The following is a 26,008-nucleotide window of genomic DNA, read 5'->3' on the forward strand; positions in this document are numbered from 1 at the left end:
TCTTGCTCAACACATTAATAATGAGGATGAAACCTTTGATATTTCAGTTCAAGAACAGCAAAGTGTTTGCAGTTAACAAAAGACACCATGCTTGTGGTGTTACTTCAGCCAAAAGAGTGTTGCCGTTCACTTAGGGAGTACGGTTCTCTGCCCTGCCACTTAACCTGTTAGGTTGGTAAACGTGGTCACTATACAGAGCTTCAGAAAAATATTATTAGTCCTACACATCTTATATTTGTTACAACCAAATACACTCCTGGAAATTGAAATAAGAACACCGTGAATTCATTGTCCCAGGAAGGGGAAACTTTATTGACACATTCCTGGGGTCAGATACATCACATGATCACACTGACAGAACCACAGGCACATAGACACAGGCCACAGGGCATGCACAATGTCGGCACTAGTACAGTGTATATCCACCTTTCGCAGCAATGCACGCTGCTGTTCTCCCATGGAGCCGATCGTAGAGATGCTCGATGTAGTCCTGTGGAACGGCTTGCCATGCCATTTCCACCTGGCGCCTAAGTTGGACCAGCGTTCGTGCTGGACGTGCAGACCGCGTGAGACGACGCTTCATCCAGTCCCAAACATGCTCAATGGGGGACAGATCCGGAGATCTTGCTGGCCAGGGTAGTTGACTTACACCTTCTAGAGCACGTTGGGTGGCACGGGATACATGCGGACGTGCATTGTCCTGTTGGAACAGCAAGTTCCCTTGCCGTTCTAGGAATGGTAGAACGATGGGTTCGATGACGGTTTGGATGTACCGTGCACTATTCAGTGTCCCCTCGAAGATCACCAGAGGTGTACGGCCAGTGTAGGAGATCGCTCCCCACACCATGATGCCGGGTGTTGGCCCTGTGTGCCTCGGTCGTATACAGTCCTGATTGTGGCGCTCACCTGCACGGCGCCAAACACGCATACGACCATCATTGGCACCAAGGCAGAAGCGACTCTCATCGCTGAAGACGACACGTCTCCATTCGTCCCTCCATTCACGCCTGTCGCGACACCACTGGAGGCGGACTGCACGATGTTGGGGCGTGAGCGGAAGGCGGCCTAACGGTGTGCGGGACCGTAGCCCAGCTTCATGGAGACGGTTGCGAATGGTCCTCGCCGATACCCCAGGAGCAACAGTGTCCCTAATTGGCTGGGAAGTGGCGGTGCGGTCCCCTACGGCACTGCGTAGGATCCTACGGTCTTGGTGTGCATCCGTGCGTCGCTGCGGTCCGGTCCCAGGTCGACGGGCACGTGCACCCTCCGCCGACCACTGGCGACAACATCGATGTACTGTGGAGACCTCACGCCCCACGTGTTGAGCAATTCGGCGGTACGTCCACCCGGCCTCCCGCATGCCCACTATACACCCTCGCTCAAAGTCCGTCAACTGCACGTACGGTTCACGTCCACGCTGTCGCGGCATGCTACCAGTGTTAAAGACTGCGATGGAGCTCCGTATGCCACGGCAAACTGGCTGACACTGACTGCGGCGGTGCACAAATGCTGAGCAGCTAGCGCCATTCGACGGCCAACACCGCTGTTCCTGGTGTGTCCGCTGTGCCGTGCGTGTGATCATTGCTTGTACAGCCCTCTCGCAGTGTCCGGAGCAAGTATGGTGGGTCTGACACACCGGTGTCAATGTGTTCTTTTTTCCATTTCCAGGAGTGTATTAATATGGTATGGCACTCATGGTTTTTGATAGTGTTGATTCATAATCAGTACGTCTTCGGTCCTGTTTTCGAATCCCACTGGTTTTGATTAATAATCAGTACTGGCGGCCGAAGACTTCCGGTATAAGAAGTCGCCCTCATTCTGCCAACGGCCTCATCAAAGAGGACGGAGGAGCGAACAAGAGATTCAGGACACTCTTGTCCTAGGAATGGGCAGAAGCTGCCCCTAAAGGCGGAGGAATCAACAATGATCAAGGGAGGATTCAGAAGGCAATGGAAACCACTGCATTAAAGACACGTAACGTGTATCCACAGTGCATGTAGCCTGTAACTGACGAAGTGTCATGATGAATTCTCCAAAAGATTCCGGAATTGTCCTCCATTCTGATCTCCGGGAGGGGACTCCCAAGGAGGAGATTACCATTCGAAAAGGACTGAATAATCAACGGATGGATAACATTTTATGAGTCGGGGCGTGGAATGTCAGAAGCTTGAACGTGGTAGGGAAACTAGAAAATCTCAAGAAGGAAATGCAAAGGCTCAGTCTGGATATAGTAAAGTCCGTGAAGTGGAAAGAAGACAAGGATTTCTGGTCAGGTGAGTATAAGGTAATATCAACAGCAGCACAAAATAGTATAGCGGGACTAGGATACTTTATGAATAGGAAGGTAAGACAGAGAGTGTGTTACTGTGAACAGTTCAGCGATAGGGTTACACTTATCGGAATCTAAAGCAAACCTACACCGACAACGATGGCTCAGGTATACATGCCGACGTCGCAATCTGAAGATGAAGGCATAGAGAAAGTGTAGGAGGATATTGAAAGGGTAATACAGTACGTAAATGGAGATGAAAATTTAATAGTCATAGTGGACTGGAATTCAGTTGTAGGTGAACGAGCAGAAGAAAAGAATACAGGAGAATATAAGCTTGGGAGAAAGACTAATTGAGTTGTATAACAAGTTTCAGCTGGTAATAGCGAATACTGTGGTCAGGAATCACAAAAGGAGGAGGTAAACTTGGAAAAGGCCGGGTGATACAGGAAGATTTCAGTTATATTACATAATGGTCAAAAAGGAATACAAACGCCTCAAAAATGAGATTGACAGGAAGAGCAAAATGGCTAAGCAGGGATGGCTATAGGACAAATGTAAGGATGTAGAGGCTTATCTCACTAGGAGTAAGATAGATATTGCCTACGGGAAAATTAAAGAGACCTTTGGAGAAAAGAGAACCACTTGTATGAATATCAAGAGCTCAGATGGAAACCCAGTTCTAAGCAAAGAAAGGAAAGCAGAAAGGTGGAAGGAGTATACAGAGGGTCTATACAAGGCAGATATTTTGGAAATGGAAGAGGATGTAGATGAAGATGAAATGGGAGATATGATACTGCGTGAAGAGTTTGACAGAGCACTGAAAGACCTGAGTCAAAACAAAGCCTCGGGAGTAGATAACATTCCATTAGAACTACTGACAGCCTTGGGAGAGCCAGTCCTAACAAAACTCTACCATCTGGTGAGCAAGATGTATGAGACAGGCGAAATACCCTCAGACTTCAAGAAGAATATAACAATTCCAATCCCAAAGAAAGCAGGTTTTGACAGATGTGAAAACTGCCGAACTATCACTTTACTAAGTCACGGCTGCAAAATACTAACGCGAATTCTTTACTGACGAATGGAAAAACTCGTAGAAGCCGACCTCGGGGAAGATCAATTTGGATCTCGTAGAAATATTGGAACACGTGAGGCAATATTGACCCTACGATTTATCTTGGAAGCTAGATTAAGAAAAGGCAAACCAACGTTTCTATCATTTGTAGACCTAGAGAAAGCTTTTGACAATGTTCACTGGAATACTCTCTTTCAAATTCAGAAGGCCGCAGGGGTAAAATACAGGGAGCAAAAGGCTATTTACAATTTGTACAGAAACCAAATGGCAGTTATAAGAATTGAGGGGCATGAAAGGGAAGCAGCGGTTGGGAAGGGAGTGAGACAGGGCTGTAGCCTCTCCCCGATGTTATTTAATCTGTATATTGAGCAAGCAGTGAAGGAAACAAAAGAAAAACTCGGAGTAGGTATTAAAATCCATGGAGAAGAAATAAAAACTTTGAGGTTCGCCGATGACATTGTAATTGTGCCAGAGATAGCGAAGGACTTGGAAGGACAGTTGAACGGAATGGATAGTGTCTTGAAAGAAGGATATAAGATGAACATCAACAAAAGCAAAACGAGGATAATGGAATGTAGTCGAATTAAGTCGGGAGATGCTGAGGGTATTAGATTAGGAAATGAGACACTTAAAGTAGTAAAGGAGCTTTGCTATTTGGGGAGCAAAATAACTGATGATGTTCGAAGTAGAGAGGATATAAAATGTAGACTGGCAATGGCAAGGAAAGCGTTTCTGAAGAAGAGAAATTTGTTAACATTGAGTGTAGATTTAAGTGTCAGGAAGTCATTTCTGAAGGTTTTGTATGGGGTGTAGCCATGTATGGAAGTGAAACGTGGACGATAAATAGTTTGGACAAGAAGAGAATAGAAGCTTTCGAAATGTGGTGCTACAGAAGAATGCTGAAGATTAGATGGGTAGATCACATAACTAATTAGGAGGTACTGAATAGGATTGGGGAGAAGAGAAGTTTGTGTCACAACTTGACTAGAAGAAGGGATCGGTTGGTAGGACATGTTCTGAGGCATCAAGGGATCACCAATTTAGCATTGGAGGGCAGTGTGGAGGGTAAAAATCGTAGAGGGAGACCAAGAGATGAATACACCAAGCAGATTCAAAAGGATGTAGATTGCAGTAGGTACTGGGAGATGAAAAAGCTTGCAGAGGATGGAGTAGTATGGAGAGCAGCATCAAACCAGTCTGAGGACTGAAGACCACAACAACAACAACATCATGGTCAGACAGAGATTCCGTAATCAGATACTGAATTATAAGGCGTACCCAGGAGCAGATATAAACTCAGAACACATCATTGTAGTGATGAAGAGTAGGCTCGAGTTTAAGACATTAATCAAGAAGAAACAATACACAAAGAACTGGGATATAAAAATACTAAGGAATGACGAGTTACGCCTGAAGTTCTCTAATGCTGTGGATGCAGCAATAAGCAATAGCTCAGTAGGAGGAACAGTTGAAGAGGAATGGACTTCCCCTGAAAGGACAGTCACAGAAGTTGGAAGCAGAAACGTAGGCACAAAGAAGGTAACTGCGAAGTAACCATGAGTAACAGAAGAAATACTTCAATTGATCGATGAAAGGAGGAAGTACAAAAATGTTCCGGGAGACTCACGAATACAGAAAAACAACTTGACGAGGAATAAAATAAATAGGAATTTGCAGGGAACCTAAGACGAAAGGGTTGCATGAAAAAACGTGAAGATATCAAAAAGAAAAGGTTGTTGGTAGGATCGACTCAGCATACAGGAAAGTTAAGACAACCTTCGGTGACATTAAAAAAAGCAAGAGTGATAACATTAAGAGTGCAACGGGAATTCCACTGTTAACTGCAGAGGACAGAGCGGATAGGTGGAAATAATACACCGAAAGCCTGTATGAGAGTAAGATTTGTCTGATGTGATAGAAGAAACAGGAGCCGATCTAGAAGAGATAGGGATCCGGTATTAGAATCAAAATGTAATAGAGCTTTGGAGGACTTAGGATCAAATAAGGAAGAAGGGATAGATAACATTCCTACAGAATTTCTAAAATCGTTGGTGTAAGTGGCCAGTAAATGACTATTCACATTGGTGTGTAGAATGTATGAGCCTGGCGACATACGATCTGACTTTCGGAAAAGCATCATTCACACAATTCCGAAAATAGCAGGAGCTGACAAGTGCGAGAATTATCACACAATCAACTTAACAGCTCATGCACCCTAGCTGCTGACAAGAATAATATTCAGAAGAATGGAAAAGAAATTTGAGGATGGTCTAGGTGACGATCACTGCGGCTTTAGGGAAGGTAAAGGCACGAGAGAGGCAATTCTGACTTTGCGGTTAGTAATGGAAGAAAGACTAAAGAAAAATCAAAACACGTTCACAGCATTTCTCGACCTGAAAAAAGCGTTTGACAACATAAAATGGTACAAGGTTTTAGAAATTTTGAGAAATATAGGAGTAAGCTATAGGGAGAGACGGGTAATATACAATATGAACTACAGCCAAGACGGAGTAATAAGAGTGGACGACCAAGAACGAAGAGTTCATATTGAAAACCGTGTAAGACAAGGATTTAATCCTTCGTCCCTACTGTTCAATCTATACATCAAGGTAGCAATGACGGAAATAAAAGAATGATTCAGGAGTGGTATTAAAATTGAAGGTGAAATAACATCGGTGACATGGTTCGCTGATGACATTGCTATCCTGAGTGAAAATGGAAAAGAATTAAATGATATGCCGAATGAAATGAACACTGTAATGAGTACAGAATATGGATTTAGAGTAAATCAAAGAAAGCCGAAAGTAATGAGAAGTCTTAGAAATGAGAACAGTGAAAACTTAATATCTGGGTCGATGGTCACGTAGATAAAGTTAAGGAATCCTGCTGCCTAGGCAGTAAACTAACATGTGACGGATGGAGCAAGGAGGACATCAAAACAGACTAGCAATGGCAAAAAGGGCATTCCTGGCCAAGAGAAGTCTACTAATATCAAATATCGGCATTAATTAGAGGAAGATATTTCTGAGAATGTACGTCTGGAGTACAGCATAGTATGGTACTGAAACATGGACTCTGGGTTAGAGGTAGCACAGGAGAGGAATTCGTGTCGGGCCGCATCATACCAGTCAGAAGACTGATGACACACAAAAAAAAGGTATGATACCAGGCAATATGAATATTCAAAATAAATAAGCAGCAAGCGTCCATCAATAACCATGGTTTCGTAAAATTTCAATTTCTCTTAGCATGGTCACTTTTCCCCGCCTTCCCCTACTATATTATTTGCGGTACGTAAACTATGATAAAATATTAAACGACGTTTATCCATAGGAAAACATATCGGTATCTAGACGCAATGAGGTAGTTTGCTTTTGAAGATTTTTGTTGAAATTCATCGTAATTATGAATTCGGCAATTGTGTGGAGGGAAGCTTAAGCTGATGAACACAGGAAAGAACATTTCCCCATTACCGGAAAGTGGAATTCCGGCTGTAGCTAATAAATAGTTTAGACTTTAAGACGCAATGGTTACATTTTTGACATCCTAGGTCTACTTGCAAACCAGCGATGTTTCAGTTTCACATGCTACTGCTTTGCAGTTTAGAAAATTAGCACGAAATTTAGTGTTAATGTTTCACTTGTTATATAACACTCTCTCTAGTCTTGCTGTTACGGCATCTAATAAGTGAAGCTTTACTATATCACTAATGTTGGGAATTCGTGAGATTTTGTCACTAAGATCTTTTTCCGCCCACTGTTCCCAGTCAATGTTCTGCACCTCACGAGCGTAGCTCGTTTTGAGGAGGCTTATGAAGAACCACTTACCTCCTCTTTTCGTAATAAAGCGCTCTATAACATGAGTTTCATGGATTTGTTTAAGAATTGAAACACCTTTCTTCCAGTTTGCGTAGAAGACATTAAAAATTTGTCATGTAACTTGATGTTTCGTCTAATCATTGTATCGAGGAGACAATCTCGTACGAAATGCGTTAGACACGTAGCTGTTGGTGCCATGACTACAATAGCGCTGAGTTACAGACACTTGTATCCATGATTTGTGTGTCTCTGAGGGAAGGTAAACGGGGAGCACTAAGGGTTAATAAGACCAAACGTGGGCTTCGGGGAAGATTAACACGTGATATACTGGTGTGGTCTTTATAGCATGCGTGAATAATGGCGACCTATGGAAGGGGCAAACTATATTGCACATAAGCGCTGTATTTGCTGGCTTCCTGTATCAGCATTATACACGTCTCTACTTGCTTTTAATAAAACAGATTGTCCTTTCTCTGGGAAATATTTTAGTAAGAGAGCTTGAAACTAGTGAAATGAAGCGGTATCCAAGCAAGCTGAATTTCATTAATGTGAGACGTTAATCATTCATGAGAACGTAAAGCGTTAACGAGACGCGGAGGATGAACTTCTTTAATTCTGCAAAGATTCTTGTTGTGGCTGTTTCCATTAATACTTTATTTGCACATTTTCCTTCAACAAACAACGCCGCTGCATTTGTAACCTTACTGAGTTACGCAACAAACTTTCTGTTAATATCGTTCTAATCTCTTTATTTCCATCCTTTCTTAATATTCGGACAACGAAAATTCTTTAATTTTTCATTTTGTTCTCGGGTTCGGTATCTTTGTCTGATATGTTGTATCGTAAACATTTGTCTAGTTGTACTATTAACTACATTCTGTTAGTCTGCTGATGAATCCCTTAGTAGCGTTAAATGAACATCTTAATGTATTACATATTTCCCAATAAATAAAACACTTAGCAACTTTAGTCTTTATAAGTTATGCTTTTACCCCGTATTTGCCCAATACATGGTCAGTTTCGTTCGTCACACAGGAGACGTACGGCTGAAATTTCCTCGCCCGACGTGTCGCTTGGCGGAGTGCTAGACTTAGTGACACTTCGTACGTAACTGATAATTATCCAGTGCTCCTCTCAACTGTTTCATTGTGTCTCATCTCACGTTAGAAGTGCTGGGCTCACACACTCGTATACGACTAGCGCACGTTGCGAGCGTGTTATATTGATGAAACACGGCATGACAAACATTTATGAAGCGACCAACATGACCAAAATGTGTTTCATATCGGCAAAGGACAAAAGGGACGAACTTGCTATGTCGGAAATATACCGCATACGTCTGGAAAAGGCTATGTGAGAATGATTGAGCGATGCATGGACACCATGATCACCAGAGACAAACGGTATTGCAGGCTGGGACAGGTAGATATGTCGGCCGTGGTGGAGCACGCAATGTATAAGACCGAGCACATACTAAAATTTGCCGACATGGATATTTCCGCTGTGGAGAAATACTAAGCTCCCTCTCTGAGGGCAGCCGTGAAAGTACACAAACGCGAGAAAGGTTTCCAGATGAAAGAGAAAACCCTCAAGCTAAGCGCTTATTGGATTCTCATCTACATCTACATCTATATCTACATCTACATCTACATCCATACTCCGCAAGCCACCTGACGGCGTGTGGCGGAGGGTACCCTGAGTACCTCTATCGGTTCTCCGTTCTATTCCAGTCTCGTATTGTACGTGGAAGGAAGGATTGTCGGTATGCTTCTGTGTGGGCTCTAATCTCTCTGATTTTATCCTCATGCTCTCTTCGCGAGATATACGTAGGAGGGAGCAATATACTGCTTGACTCTTCGGTGAAGGTATGTTCTCGAAACTTTAACAAAAGCCCGTACCGAGCTATTGAGCGTCTCTCCTGCAGAGTCTTCCACTGGAGTTTATCTATCATCTCCGTAACGCTTTCGCGATTGCTAAATGATCCTGTAACGAAGCGCGCTGCTCTCCGTTGGATCTTCTCTATCTCTTCCATCAACCCTATCTGGTGCGGATCCCACACTGCTGAGCAGTATTGAAGCAGTGGGCGAAAAAGCGTACTGTAACCTACTTCCTTTGTTGTCGGATTGCATTTCCTTAGGATTCTTCCAATGAATCTCAGTCTAGCATCTGCTTTACCGACGATCAACTTTATATGATCATTCCATTTTAAATCACTCCTGATGCGTACTCCCAGATAATTTATGGAATTAACTGCTTCCAGTTGCTGACCTGCTATTTTGTAGCTAAATGATAAGGGACCTATCTTTCTATGTATTCGCATCACATTACACTTGTCTACATTGAGATTCAATTGCCATTCCGTGCACCATGCGTCAATTCGCTGCAGATCCTCCTGCATTTCAGTACAATTTTCCATTGTTACAACCTCTCGATACACCACAGCATCATCTGCAAAAAGCCTCAGTGAACTTCCGATGTCATCCACCAGGTCATTTATGTATATTGTGAATAGCAACGGTACTATGACACTCCCCTGCGGCATACCTGAAATCACTCTTACTTCGGAAGACTTCTCTCCATTGAGAATGACATGCTGCGTTCTGTTATCTAGGAACTCCTCAATCCAATCACACAATTGATCTGATAGTCCGTATTGTCGCGTCCCAAGCGTGGGTTTTGCGAGGGATTGAGCGACACGGTTCGTAAACGGGAATTAGCCGGTTGACCTAATTGAGAGGGAGACTTTTGATCTGGCTAAGATGTTAAATTCCCTGGTGTGAAGGTACAAGGCTAGGATGTTGGTAGAAGTAAACTCGTATGGACGTTATAAAAGTTCTAATTTATTCATAAAGAATACAGATCACCCTAACTGCGTAGTGATTGTTCCTACAGAATAGCCAAGCCCATTACAGAGACGGTGACTGACTTCCACCGTTCTGGCTGCCTGATAGAACTTTCCAGCACTTTGCTGCCCACACTAGCACCCTACGTCAGAGTCCCGCGGTAGCTGCCTAAACGCTCATCGGCGACTATCTCCAACTGTCTGCCTGCAGCCCGCCCTCAGCCCAAGTCGGCTGCTACTCACGCTGACTACCGTCGCTGCCTAAACCCGAGAGAGAGAGATCCCCGGAGCGGCGTGCCTCCGAGTTTTGTTAGCTCTTCCCCTTCGACCCCGCCAGCGCTTGGCATGACGTAGCGTCGAGTGCAACTTTTCCTTATTAGGGATTGTTTTAGTATTAACTTCAGTACTTTTCTTCAGAAGCTGGGTGGAGGGGTAGAGGGGCCTCTCCCTATATGGTCACGCACTACGTCCTGAGCCCTTCATTGGCTCCTCATGACGTAGTGCGGTCCCCACCTAGGGCCCTCTTTCTTTCTCTCTCCGCTCCTAGACTTCTCCCTCTAGCCAAGAGTGTTGATACTGTAAGTTATTGCTTATTAAGGGACCTGCCCAGAGCGCCATTTTTATCTTAATAGCTGAGTCTGCTTCCTTGCTGATCAAGCGCAGCTGCCTGACCGCTTGGACCGCCGCCTCGGCTATCTGGCTGCGTCGTTATCTTTTGTGACCCCTCTGACACGCCTGGCGTCCCCTGTTAACTCTATCTCCCCGTATGATTTCTGGTGTATCGTCTGAGAACAACTGCATTTAGACTTGGCTTTTCTGCGGTTACAACAGTATGCTCTTACTTTGTTCATTAAACGACTGTGGGGAACTGTGTCAAACGCCTTGCGGAAGTCAAGAAACACGGCATCTACCTGTGAACCCGTGTCTAAGGCCCTCTGAGTCTCGTGGACGAATAGCGGGAGCTGGGTTTCACACGACCGTCTTTTTCGAAACCCATGCTGATTCCTACAGAGTAGATTTCTAGTCTCCAGAAAAGACATTATACTCGAACATAATACGTGGCTGTGTAACTTTATAGCCGTATTTGTTGTCGAGCACCAAATCAGAAGGTGCTACGAATCGGTAATTTCAGTTAATATTTTTATGCTCTCGTTTAGCGAATAAGGTGTTAATTAGAACAGAAACCGTCAGTATGCCATCATGATACCTATTGTTACATAATAGTTTATCAGTCTAATTACTTTATTTCTATTAGTAAAACCACTATCATCTTTCAGATACAAAAAATAGTGAATGGTGAGTCAATTTGCCGCATTGTAGTCCTCAGTCTGGTCTATTGGCCACAATTCATTAATAACTTTCATAATTACCATAATACTAGACACACTGTATTTCAAGAAACATGTAATTTATTAAATTTAACATTACAAAAAATATTTACCTATTTAAGAATTTATGAATCAGTAGAAAACTCAGGTAACTGTGAACACGAAAACCTTTCACTGTTTGTCACACTTTGCAGCTTCAAAACACAACCTATTTGTACGGTTGTTAACACAAAAATTCTACTTACATTTTTACAGTGTTACATTGCTCAAGCCGCAGTCGAAGCTCGCATTAAAAAAAAAAAAAAAAGTTTAAAACGCCCTTTCGTGGGGCAAGTGACAAAAATATTTTCTAATCGAACTACCTGTACAGTTAACGACCAAAACTGTAAAAATTAATCACATTAGAATAATATACAGGGTGATTCAAAAAGAATACCACAACTTTAGGAATTTAAAACTCTGCTACGACAAAAGGCAGAGCTAAGCACTATCTGTCGGCGAATTAAGGGAGCTATAAAGTTTCATTTAGTTGTACATTTGTTCGCTTGAGGCGCTGTTGACCAGGCGTCAGCGTCAGTTGATGCTAAGAGGCGACCGCTCAACAGAAAGCTTTTTGTGTTATTGAGTACGGCAGAAGTGAATCGACGACAGTTGTTCAGCGTGCATTTCGAACGAAGTATGGTGTTAAACCTCCTGATAGGTGTTGTATTAAACGTTGGTATAAACAGTTTACAGAGAATGGGTGTTTGTGCAAAGGGAAAAGTTCTGGACGGCTGAGAACGAGTGATGAAAATGTAGCACGCATCCAGCAAGCGTTTGTTCGCAGCCCAGGAAAATCGACTCGCAGAGCTAGCAGAGAGCTGCAAATTCACAATCAACTATATGGAGAGTCCTACAAAAAAGGTTAGTTATGAAAACTTATCATCTGAAATTGGTTCAAGCACTGTCTGCAACTGATAAGATTAAAAGAATCGATTTCTGTGATTTTATCCTTCCTCAAATGGAAACAGATGAGTCTTTCGTTTCAAAGATTGTGTTTACTGATGAGGCAACTTTCCACACTAACGGGAAAGTCAACCGTCACAATGTCTGTATATGGGGCACTGAGAATCAGCGGGAAACAACTCAGTATGAACGTGACTCGCCTAAGGTGAACGTTTTCTGTGCCATTTCTGCCAATAAAGTTTTTGGTCCCTTTTTCTTCGAAGGTGCTACTGTAACTGGACTACAGTATCTGGAGATGTTAGAGAATTGGCTGTTCCCTCAGCTCGAACAAGAAGCACAACAATTCATATGTCAGCAGGATGGAGTACCGCCACATTGGCGCTTATCTGTCCGTAACTACCTGAACGTCAACTACCCGAGGCGATGGGTCGTCCGCCAGGCAGCCTGTGACAGAGCACCTCATCACTGGCCTCCAAGAAGCCCTGATCTTACCCCCAGCGATTTTTTCTTATGGCGGTATGTTAAGGATATGGTGTTTCGGCCACCTCTCCCAGCCACCATCGATGATTTGAAACGAGAAATAACAGCAGCTATCCAAACTGTTACGCCTGATATGCTACTACAGAGAGTGTGGAACGAGTTGGAGTATCGGGTTGATATTGCTTGGGTGTCTGGAGGGAGCCATATTGAACATCTCTGAACTTGTTTTTGAGTGAAAAAAACCTTTTTAAATACTCTTTGTAATGATGTATAACAGAAGGTTATATTATGTTTCTTTCATTAAATACACATTTTTAAAGTTGTGGTATTCATTTTGAATCACCCTGTATAATTTGTTCAAAAAAATCGTTAAAATCTGATTTTAACTCTACTACTTTTTTTTATAATCATCTGTGTAAGGGGCTAATAGTGTAGTAGTTATATTCTTAATGGGTGTCTTTCTACGACCTTGGATATTTATAAGGCTGAAAGCATTTGTAATGTGGATAACTTAGTGTAAAGACGTGTCTGTCGGATGCTCTGTACATAAAGTTTCCGCGCAACAGTACTAGATATGGTGCACTGTATGTCACTGGGAAGAGTTCAATCTACCAACGAATAAGTGGCGACATAAAACAGCCTTTACGTTCAGTGTTTGTATTTGAGAGACAACAAACGGTATTAAATATACTCTACTCGACATTCAGCGAACGAGCGAACACACTACGAATTTTCAACGAGGAGGAGACGAACGGAACGATATGTAAGTGCAATAATTTGTCTTGATCCATTCAGCCATGCGTGCATCAATGGCGTCTGTCGAGGAAACCTCACCACCTGTGGGTACACTCGACAGTTTTCAGACAAGAAATCTGACTGACGTTTCAACCGCACGACTGTTGCAGATAGAAATGGAAGAATATCATTGGTAATGATCGGGGAAAAGACTTCAGATATTGGCGTGACAGATCCCTGGTCAAGAACTCGGTTCCAGTCTGCCACTAGCTATGGTGCGAGAAGCATTCACAATGCCAGCCATTTATGCTCACGAAACGTCAAAAAATCGTCGAACTACTATCGACAGAATAACCTGAGACAGACACCAACAGGCAATATGTTAAAAAGCGGCCACGAAAGCAAACAGTTTTGTACTCTGTTGTTTCTTTCTTAGAGTGTTAATGTATTGAGGGAAGGGGAAATGTCTGAATACCCCCATAGGCGCCATAATCTCTGTTATACGTTTCCCACTATCCCAAGGCGTGATGTGCGAGGGGCGTTCAGTAAGTAATGCTAGTTTTGAAGAAAAATTGCGGAATTGGCTGTGAGCAACCTGACATATGGTTTCATGAAATTCTGAAGGTGGCGCTGTACATAGCCCTCAACATGGTATCCATAACTGGGGGTGTCTTCCCGTTAGAGAACTGAATAACTTTCTTTTGGTAGAGAACCATAGCTTCGCAGATATTCATAGGCTCTTGTAGAACGTCTACTGAGGACTGGTGGAGAACAAAAGCACGGTGAGTCGTTGGGCGAGGGGTCTGTCACCATGGCTCCCAGGTCGCGCAAACCTGTCCGAACTCCAGCGTGCCGGGCGGTCACACACTGTTGTACAGTTGACATTAGTGCAATGCTCGAACAGGTGATGCAAACGAAATTTTCCTTCTTCATGACAAGAAACACCTTACACAAGTATGCACACTCGAGTGGGCCTCACAAAATTTCATTGGACGTTTCTTCCTCATCCTCCCACAGCTTAGATCTCGCACATTCCGACTTACATTTCTTTCACCCAATGCAGGAAGCAGTACGTGAATGATGAAGGGACTACTGATACAGTAAGACATCGTCTCTGACGTCAACCAGTAGAGTGTTAGCAGGCAGGCAAAGAGTCTAACACGTGTGAGACTGGCTCCGCTCTATCTTCCTCCCACAGTTGGGCAAGGACGGTCTGTGAGTGTTTCAGGAAGTTAGTGTCGAAGCTCCGGCCTGCAAGATAGGAAGATACCATCTCACTCATGCAGAGTTCAAAGGAGCGCAGCAGTACGGACAGTGATGTAATCAATGATTCCAATGTCGGTTCCACTACAGTCCCCGTGAAGGAAACGTTATCGCTAACAGAAATTAGTGTACGGGTTCAGGCGTGACTATATGTTAGAAAAAAATATAAAAAACTTTGAGTTTAGATATTAAGGTTTATTTTTACTCTAAGTATGACTTCATGACATAGCAGTGTTCAGAAAACTACGTACAGGATAGTAAAATATAGATCTGTGAATCGAAATTCCTAACTATTATAAGGTTCTTTAATGGTAAGATGGTTGATGAAGATATACAACATACATACAAATACAAACACATTAAATATAATTGGGACCAGAGATATCATTACCAAAAAATGCACAGTGAAAATACCCAGAACTGCATGGGGGTCGATAAAGAGCAATCAAAGAGAAGTACACAATTAAGACAATTCATAACTCTACAATGGCTAATCAGTCCTTCTTGTTAGATAGAACATCTCGCGTTTCTGCTTCATTTAAGCGCGACAACCATGAATAGGTTTAACTACAAGTAGTGGCTGAATGTATGAAAATTAGGAGAGACGGAGACGACTGCAGTTCTTAGTGTCAACTGAATATTACTAGCTAGCACAGCGCGAGCGTGTGTCATTACCTTGCGTCGCCGGCGGCAGTGACGGCTGTCGGTGCGAGCTTTGAACCTGAGAATCTATTCTAAATCTCTCTCAACTGTCAAATACCAGCTGCTACATTTCTGACGTCTTCGATGAAGCTAAAACTCCTGTTTATTCCCTAGCTAACTTGCGTGTACACGCTATTTGGCTAGAATAGCACGTTGTTTATTTATTCGCTTCGCTTCGCCCATGAATAGAATTCGCACTGTTCCGGCTTATCGACAAACCCCGGCACGAAAATGGAGAACGCAAGAGCAGATGAGTCTGTGAGACGACGTCGGCAAATGGTTCGCCGATTAGGACAACACCAATACAGGGACGGACTCAAACGCGAAGAGAATACGAGCGCTGCTTCTGTAATCTGTAATAAAAACTATTAATGTTATATGCTTGAACAGTTGCCTATTATCTTTGCACGGGCGTTTAACTGGATTAACAGTTTCTTGTCGTTTTTGCTAATCAGAGTTTCAGGTGAGCGTTGCAGAAATTTTCTTTCTTTTTGTCCTTATTTTGCGTGCTTGCCTTGTCTGTTTGTAGCATTTCTCTCTTCCAACATACTCACCCCACCTTCCCGCACCCACTGCTCAGGCGGCACTGCCGCAAACTTTAGGTGCTAATGCAGATAAAACGGTGCAGCAGCTACTGGCCAACGCTGAGCACCCAATAGAACGAGCACGATCTACAGAAACACCTTCTGATTTACAACCTTTTCGACAATTTCATGAACAATAAGAGGGATGGATCGAGTGGTTGTCGCAGTTTGAAGCGCACCTCCTATCTTACAACGTGACATATACTGTGAAACATCCGTATCTATTAAATGTAAAAGTAGGCTTCCGCGGCCGTTGTCTCAGTCAATAGAATTCTTCTGGGTTCGAGGCCGCATTGTCATCTGTAAGATCCCGACGTTTCGGCGACTTCTGCAAGGCGCCTTCCTCAGGGTGTTAGCAATACTCCCTGAGAAAGGCGCCTTGCAACAGTCTCGGATACGTCGGGATTTTAGAGATGACAATGCGGCCTCAAACCCAGAAGAATTTTTGGATTCATTTCTATTATCCACGGTAGGAAGTACAGTGATCCGCTTAACTCAGAAATTGTTTTCAAACGCATCTCCGAGTGAACTCACGTATGACCAAGGTATCGCTTCGCTAACTATTACGACCAACAAGTGATTGTGGTAGCAGTTAGGTATCAATTCTTTAATTCCAAAAAAGGATCAGAAAAAAATCGGGAGTGGGTAACAGATTTACAGGGTATGACAAGGAAATGCAAATTCAAATGTGCTGGCGGTGGTTTACAGTCAGGTTTCATGTTGCGTGCGCGATCGTGTACATTGTACTTCATGTTAAATTCAGAGAACAGATTTTGAAACAAGACGATCCATTATTTAGACAGGTATTGCAAATACTAGATCAATACGATTCATAGAGGTGGAGCCCCTCCACACCCACACCGGCATGATGGCCAACTCAATAGGTCTACTGCCATCTCTGCTTAAGGGTTAGTATTCACTAAAGTGAGATGTCGCAGGATGTGGGTACTGCGATGTTTGCGTACGGCTGTTTAAGGTTAACCATTAATATGCGCTCATCTGGAGAAAGATTGGGTCGAAGTCGAACGAGGTGTAGCGGTTTGAAGGGCAGAGGGAAAAAAAAAAGTGCCGAGGCAAGAGCCAAGGGAAAAAAAAAACATCTGCGATAGGTTGGGTCATAAGAGCAGTAGCGGATGTCTTGCTGCGTGCGATAGGTCGGGCAAGAGTAGGCTTTGTTAGTAGTGGGTATCATGCATGTCGATACCTTTGACGTTGTGCGGTTGTGTTGCTGGGTGCCAGTGTAGAGATCTCGTTCAGCATCAGCAACCTGCAACAGTTAGGTTTATTATCGTTCTTGTGTCCGATAGGTCATAAATCGGATGCACAGTGTAAGGAAATGTTGGCGGTCTGTTTGTGCGTCAGTGGGCGAGCTCGTCGGTGTCCCTGCTGTGGCCTGTTGGTCGGCTCTAATAGCAGCTGGTAATTACCAGTCAGGGCTGCTGATATGCAGGTGCTTGCCGGCGTTTGTCGGTTGTTTGTGTATGTTAGTTTACAATAGGTGGCTATGCCCTAGCTAATAGTGTCTTTGGCCACTTGTGCTTCCACGTACGGTTGTGGAAAAATACGTTTTCAGGTGCCCTGTCGGCTTACAAATTTGAGCAGCCAGCTACTTGTCAGGTTGAGTCCCTTGGTTGCGATGCGCCCATTCAGCGGAGGCTTGCGCTAGCCAAGCCGAGTAAACACCTCTCCACGCTTCGTAAGCAGTTCGCTAAACCGGCGGCTACACAGCCGAACAGAATTGAGTCTTACCCTCGGTGATATCCACGGAACAATCACTAAGACGTCCCCTCCCGACAAACTCAGTGTTACTCTTGTAGCAGGAAAGGCCACGCACAATCCATATGTTTGCAACGGAACAAACACAGAAATCTAGTCACAAAGCCCATGTCATTAATGCAGTATATTCGAAATCTGCAAGAAGCATTTGCAAACCTAGCACGCGAGAAGTTTCTTCAGTGATGCGCCAGCCAAACAAGCTTTTTGTTCAATTATCTCTTTGTGGGAAACGTGTGGAATTTCAGTTGCACACGGGTGCCTCTTTCACATTGCTCAATCGTCACACACATGAACTATTAGGCTCCCTACACCTGTCTAAAACTAGCACGCAACTGACGGCTTATTATGCGCAAGACATTCTTATTCTCGGAAAATGTGCCTTGCCTGCCATGTATGGCTTGTATATAAGAACAGTGACTTTTACGCCATTCTGAGAAAATCTTTGGTCTTGATTCTTTTCATTTGTTTGCCTTCAACATTCAGGACAATGTGATGTCAGTGTTTACATTCCATACAAAAGACTCTTTTCTGAATGCTTAGGCAAGGCTAACGATTTTTCTGCACGTATTACTCTGAAAGTCAATGCTCAGCCGAAATTTTGCCGGGAGAGAACAGTTCCCAATGCATTACGGGAACAAGTAGCGACTGAACTTCAAGAATCTCAAGATAGCGGAGTTACTGCGCCCATATCAGCTAGTCAATGGGCAAGTGCACTGGTTTTGTTCCCCAAACCTTCAGGTCGCCTCTGTGTTGAGTAAGTCTACTGTCAACCCAAAATCTGTAATTGATACTTATCCGTTGCCACGCCCAGAGGATCTCAAGGACCAATTAGGCGCTGGACGCTCCTTTTCAAAAATTTATTTGCCCAACGCGTATCTTTAAATACTGCTCTACAAAGAATCTCTGCAAGTTTCCTTTTACTGTGCCAATGAACCCGACAATGTCACGCGTCAAACTTCAGGTGTTCTCAATTTTTTGCCTCGAAGGTTTACCTTAAGTAATAGTGTCAGACAACAGACCTCAGGTCATGTCAGATGCAACTGAAACATTTTGTGAATGCAATGGCATACAGCATCTAACTAGAGCACCGTTCCATCCACAGTCCAACAACGAAGCGAAACGTTTTGTCAGAACCTTCAAGCAGCAGATGGCCAAACTTCGCTCCGCACTCTCCATGGATCAAACATTGCAACTCTTTCTCGCCTCATCCCGTACGCACCCACGAGATGGACCACCGCCGTCGGAAATACTTCACGGCCGCCGCCGCCATCTGCTTCACCCTACTCAGCATCCGGCGCCGAAGGAAGGCCACAAGTATCGCTTCGCAACGCATGATATTGTCTTTTACAGGATTTTTAGAGGCAGCAGACGGTGGGCGCGGTGCGAGATAGTCCGTCGACTTGGCGCTTGCAAGCATCTTATTTCAGGCCCAGACGGACTGCAGCACCGCCATCAACATCAACTTCGCCTTTCAGTGCCTCTTACACCTGATTCATGGATGCAGAGTAGCCACAGAAGCCGCCAGAGGGTGTCATCACGACACCGCTGGACGACATCATGGAGGATCCCGCTCCTCTCGTCCTTCCGAGATGGAGCTGGGCCCACCCACTGTGGCGGTTTAGCGTATCATCAACATGGACAAATGCAATGAATATGGGTGAGCTGATACTCCATGGTATTCTGCGGTTCGAATTCACTCAGTTACTTAGCAGATGCATTGATATGATTTTGCAAATGATACTGACAATATTATACACAAGTATAATGCATTTTCATACTACAACTTCTCCCGGATGATTATTTTGTTGAAATTTCATAAGAATTCCACCTGATGTAGTGTAATAATGTTGACTGTAAGTTGTGTTGATATCACTAAAATTAAAGATCTTACATCAGAGCCTTTATATTTTTTGTCTTCCATGGATTTAATTATTCTTAGCAAATTGATCATTGAAAAGGAGACACAGAATACCATCCGCACGCAACACCGACGTATGTTACCAGAAATATTTTTCTCCGTGATTCGTGCGTAGTTTAATTTTGGCCTCATACATCAGGAATGAAATCAACAATAAATACTATCATCACTGTTCTTAGAAAATGCAGTCTGATTCGATTAATTTTTTCTTTTATAAATAGAGTACAGTACCACCGGTGCACATTTATTATTTTACACATCGGAATGTTGTTTGCAGTTTCAAGTAATTTAAATTTGGCACTGAAATAAACGTTAAGATGGTGGCCAGCAAAAGATAGAGGATTTCGTTTTTAATTAAGATTTTCCTTTGCTCAATAAATAATCAATCATTTAAATTGATACCACCAAAAAAATTTTTAATACTGTTTTGCAAATTAGTTTAACACAAACGCTTGATAATTCGACCAGAAGTACAGACGAAGTTGCTATATAATCGCAACTAACAATGGATGCGCTTTTGCAGCTATGATAAAACAATTAATACAAAATTATAATTAAAAGAGTTAGTGATTTTTCAATAATTAGTCATAAATAGTTTTAACGCATTTGGCTCTATTTGTTTTTGTTTTTTTTTACCAGAAAGTGAACATAAAAGTACAATAATTTTACGTTACATGTTTTTCATTCAACAGACCTCAAATCGATTCGCGTCTTGAGTCGGCGACGTACATCAGAAGAAGACGACAAAAGGGTACAAAACAAAGGAAAAGATTGACATAGATTAAGAAAGAATGTGAGACAAATATTGTCTGTGTTTTACATAGTTATCATCTTTTTAAGAAATAATTACATAACTGAATGAATATTATTGAGTTACGTAATTTTCCACACGTTCATATTCCACTCGTAATAAAAAAATACATACATCGTGGTTGTTATACCACACCGCAGAAGTCGCCGCCTTCTTCATCTGGTTCATGGCAGCAGGAGGTGGACGTGTACCCTTCTGGTCGCTTTCTGGGGGACGTTTTCGTCAGAGCGAAGGCCGGATGGCGGGGTACTACCGGAAGGTTGACGTCCTCTTCAGCCACAGCTTCAGGTACTGCGATGCACCCACCCCCCTGCCTCTGCTGTCGTGCTCGCAGTCCCTAGGCGACGATGGTCCGACCCTTTGGGGGGGGGGGGGGAGGCGGGGGGGAAGGGGAGGAAGGTTCATGCGTATCGACAACCCCAGCACGAAGATGAAGAGGGCCAATGGTTCGCTGATTAGGACCGCACCACGACAGGAGCGGTTTCTACCCGAAGATAATATAAGCGTCGCTCCTGCCAGCCTTGCCCTACAGTGGAAGATGGACACTACCTCTAACGTCAATAAGTTGTAGAATTTTGGAACACGTATTATGTTCGATGATAATGACTTTTCTAGGGACTAGAAATCTACTCTGTAGGAATCAGCATAGGTTTCGGAAAAGACGGTTGTGTGAACCCAGCTATCGCTATTTGTCCTCGAGACAGACGGCCATAGACACGAGTTCCCAGGTAGATGCCGTGTTTCTTGACGTCCGAAAGGCACAGTTCCCCACAGTCGTTTAATGAACAAAGTAAGAGCATATAGACTATCAGGTCAATTGTGTGATTGGATTGAAGAGTTCCTAGACAGTAGAAAGCAGCACGCCATTCTCAATGGAGAGAAGTCTTCCGAAGTAAGAGTGATTTCAGGTGTGCCGCAGGGGAGTGTCATAGTACCGTTGCTATTCACAATATACATAAATGACCTGGTGGATGACATCGGAAGTTCACTGAGGCTTTTTGCAGATGATGCTGTGGTGTATCGAGAGGTTGCAACAATGGAAAATTGTACTGAAACGCAGGAGGATCTGCAGCGAATTGACGCATGGTGCACGGAATGGCAATTGAATCTCAATGTAGACAAGTGTAATGTGATGCGAATACATAGAAAGATAGGTCCCTTATCATTTAGCTACAAAATAGCAGGTCAGCAACTGGAAGCAGTTAATTCCATAAATTATCTGGGAGTACGCATCAGGAGTGATTTAAAATGGAATGATCATATAAAGTTGATCGTCGTTAAAAGAGATGCCAGACAGATTCATTGGAAGAATCCTAAGGAAATGCAATCCGAAAACAAAGGAAGCAGGTTACAGTACACTTGTTCGCCCACTGTTTGAATATTGCTCACCGGTGTGGTTTCCGTACCAGATAAGGTTGATACAAGAGATAGAGAAAATCCAACAAAGAGCAGTGTGCTTCGTTACAGGATCATTTAGCAATCGCAGAAGCTTTACGGTGATGATAGATAAACTGTGCAGGAGAGACGCTCAGTAGCTCGGTACGGGCTTTTGTTGAAGTTTCGAGAACATACATACCTTCACCGAGGAGTCAAGCAGTGTATTTCTCCCTCCTACGTGTATCTACGTGTATGGGGATAAAATCAGAGATTATAGCCCACACAGAGGCATACCGACAATCTTTCTTTCCTCGAACAATACGAGACTGGAATAGAAGGAAGAACCAATAGAGGTACTCAAAGGGCCCTCTGCCACACACCGTCAGGTGGCTTGAGGAGTATCGGTGTAGATGTAGATGAACCAGAGAGGCCTCGATGAGCAGTGATATTAACGATAGGTGTAAATTATGAGCGCATGTTAATGCTTACATGGACATTGTATATAGTGAAGGACACTCACTGTTTGCATATCGCCCACCGCTTGCGACAACTTGTTGTAAATCCAAAGTATTGTCAATCTTCTTTATTGTAGTAAAAACTATTAATGTAATTTGCTTGACTTCTCGTATAGCTATCCGAGAAGGCAGCATCCTTTAGGCACCTTGTAAGTGACGAGTGGGCAGTACTCCACATGTACACATGTACGGTTTCCGATAACTATGTCATGTGACTTATGGAGTTAACAGAGATTATGTTGAATAATAGGGTATTGTAACCAGAAGAATGGAGAATAACATAATGTATTGGAATCTTTAATGAAAGCAATATCCGTCCAAAAAAAATGAGGAAGATTTGATTTACTTATGGACCGCCCCTCGAAATCCTCGCCAGGCCGTTGAATGCCCGAAGGATGTCTACCGGCCGCTGAGTCAACCTTTGCGGATGTGGTGTGGAGGTTATGGGGACAGAACGCTGCTCTCCCACCCGTTTGGCACACGTTTTGCAACAACTATTCAGTCAGGTGAATCGGCGGTTCGCATCACGAGGCTGAGTGCAGTCTGCAACAGTTCTCTCACATCCTAGAAATCCCTGGTAGTACCGGTAATTGAACCCGGGTCACTCCACGGCAGCAACCTACGCTGGTCATGCAGCTACGAAGACGAACCATATGGCAGCTGCAGTATTGTCGCACAGTCCTATTCGACTATACATTTTCTAAATTTACGCCTACATCTTACTCAATTCCTGACAGTTGTCCTCCGTGAACTGGGTGGGTGTAGTTACTCTGAATCAGCTTAAGGGGAGCCGGAACGGTGAAAATGACAAAATTAACGGTTTTTTGGTATTTTTCATTATAGAATTATTTTGAGTTTTATGAATAAAATAAATCAAGTTTCACCCTTCTAAGTAAACTCTATGTGTGTTTTCTATCGTTTTAAAGTTGACGCGCCGCGTATACTCTGGAAGCAGGGTATCTTTGCGGAATTAGACAGTGTTGTGTTTTCCAACGTGGTATGGCTTTATCTCAGTGACAAGTTACTGTTCATATTGGTAAACACAAACGCTATATCGTGTTTGCTGACTTGTGTATTTTGCTTTGTGTTGTTCAGCTGTTCAATTTTGCGTATTTGACGAATTTTGCTCGTACCTGTTTTACGTATTTGGTTTGTGGATATCAATATGCCCCGTTTCAGTAATGGAGTGTTTAATAAAAGGCACAATGAGTGGAAGAGGAAATCTTTTGTTGTTTCGAAGGGAGATGCTGCTCAGACTGCTTCACCGACTACTCCAAATGATTATGATAGAACTTCTTAGAAAACTATGAAAGTCACAGTAATGATATGAATGAAATAATTAACATACTAAAATAATTTGAAACCAGTCTGTTTCTTTTAGATACGTTGACGATACCCTCGTTGTTTGGCCTCATGGTAGGGAGAATTTGAATGTCTTTCTAGAACATCTGAACTCGATCCACCCGAACATTCGTTTTACTATGGGGGTGGAAGAGGGTGGTTGTCTTCCGTTTCTTGGCGTGTTGGTTAGGAGGAAGGATGATGGATCATTGGGACATGCAGTCTACAGGAAACGTACTCACACCGACTTGTACTTACAGGGTAATAGTTGTCATCATCCGGCTCAGCGTGAAGGGGTACTTCGTACCTTGGTACACAAGGAACATGTCGTTTCTGACGCTGAGACTTTGCCAGCTGAGCTGTCCCATCTTGAAATTACATTGCGTCAAAATGGTTATAGTAATAGACAGATTGAACGTGCGTTGCGCTATCGATCAACTGTACATCGGGTGATTGATTTTAATTCTGAGTCAACACCTAAGTTTACTGCCTTTTTGCCTTACGTAGGAAACACGTCGAACACGATCGGTCGTATTTTACGGAAATATGATGTGAAATGTGTTTTCCGACCTCCATCTAAAATGAGAGCACTTTTGAGTTCCGTTAAGGATGATCTTGGACTGCTTAAGGCGGGTGTATATCGTATTCCTTGTAGCTGAGGCAAGGCATATATTGGTGAAACTATGAGGACCGTGGAGGACCGATGTACTGAGCATAAACGGCACACACGATTACAGCAGCCCAATAGCTCGTGTGAAACCTAGCTCGCGCTATTCGTCCACGAGACTCGGAGGGCCATAGACACGGGTTCACAGGTAGATGCTGTGTTTCTTGACTTCAGCAAGGCGTTTGACACAGTTCCCCACAGTCGTTTAATGAACAAAGTAAGAGCATACGGACTATCAGACCAATTGTGTGATTGGATTGAGGAGTTCCTAGATAACAGAACGCAGCATGTCATTCTCAATGGAGAGAAGTCTTCCGAAGTAAGAGTGATTTCAGGTGCGCCGCAGGGCGACTCATAGGACCGTTGCTATTCACAATATACATAAATAACCTGGTGGATGACATCGGAAGTTCACTGAGGCTTTATGCGGATGATGCTGTGGTATATCGAAAGGTTGTAACAATGGAAAATTGTACAGAAATGCAGGAGGATCTGCAGCGAATTAGCGCATGGTGCATGGAATGTTAATTGAATCTCAATGTAGACAAGTGTAATATGCTGCGAATACACAGAAAGAAAGATCCCTTATCATTTAACTACAATATAGCAGGTCAGCAACTGGAAGTAGTTAATTCCATAAATTATCTGGAAGTACGCGTTTGGAGTGTTTTAAAATAGAATGATCATATAAAATTGATCGTCGGTAAAGCGAGATGCCAGACTGAGATTCATTGGAAGAATCCTAAGGAAATGCAATCCGAAAACAAAGGAAGTAGGTTACAGTACACTTGTTCGCCCACTGCTTGAATACTGCTCAGCAGTGTGGGATCCGTACCTGATAGGGTTGATAGAAGAGATAGAGAAGATACAACGGAGAGCAGCGCGCTTCGTTACAGGATCATTTAGTAATCGCGAAAGCGTTACGGAGATGATAGATAAACTCCAGTGGAAGACTCTGCAGGAGAGACGCTCAGTAGTTCGGTACGGGCTTTTGTTAAAGTTTCGAGAACATACCTTCACCGAAGAGTCAAGCAGTATATTGCTCCCTCCTACGTATATCTCGCGAAGCGACCATGACGATAAAATAAGAGAGATTAGAGCCCTCACAAAAGCATACCGACTATCCTTCTTTCCACGAACAATACGAGACTGGAATAGAAGGGAGAACCAATAGAGGTACTCAGGGTACCCTCCGCCACACAGCGTCAGCTGGCTTGCGGAGTATGGATGTGGATGTAGATGTAGATGTAGATCTGTTATTGCCTAACATTGCTTGGATACTGGTCACCCAATGTTATAGAATAACACCGAGATATTGGCATGCACGTCCAGCTATTGGGACAGTGTTATTAGGGAGGCAGTTGAGATTAAATTAGCGAGAAACCTCCTTAACAGGCATGGAGGTTTCTGTTTAAACTCTGTTTGGAATCTGGCTCTCTCCCTTATCAAAAAACAGAGGGACAGAGTCAATGCTACTTCACCTGCGAATTCATAGTCTCACTATCGATAGCTCTGACTTTGGTCTGGTGGCACTAGTGTTCAGTGTGTGTGTTATCTTT

The sequence above is a fragment of the Schistocerca gregaria genome, chromosome 8, assembly GCF_023897955.1.
Source record: "Schistocerca gregaria isolate iqSchGreg1 chromosome 8, iqSchGreg1.2, whole genome shotgun sequence".
NCBI classification, from domain to species: domain Eukaryota; kingdom Metazoa; phylum Arthropoda; class Insecta; order Orthoptera; family Acrididae; genus Schistocerca; species Schistocerca gregaria.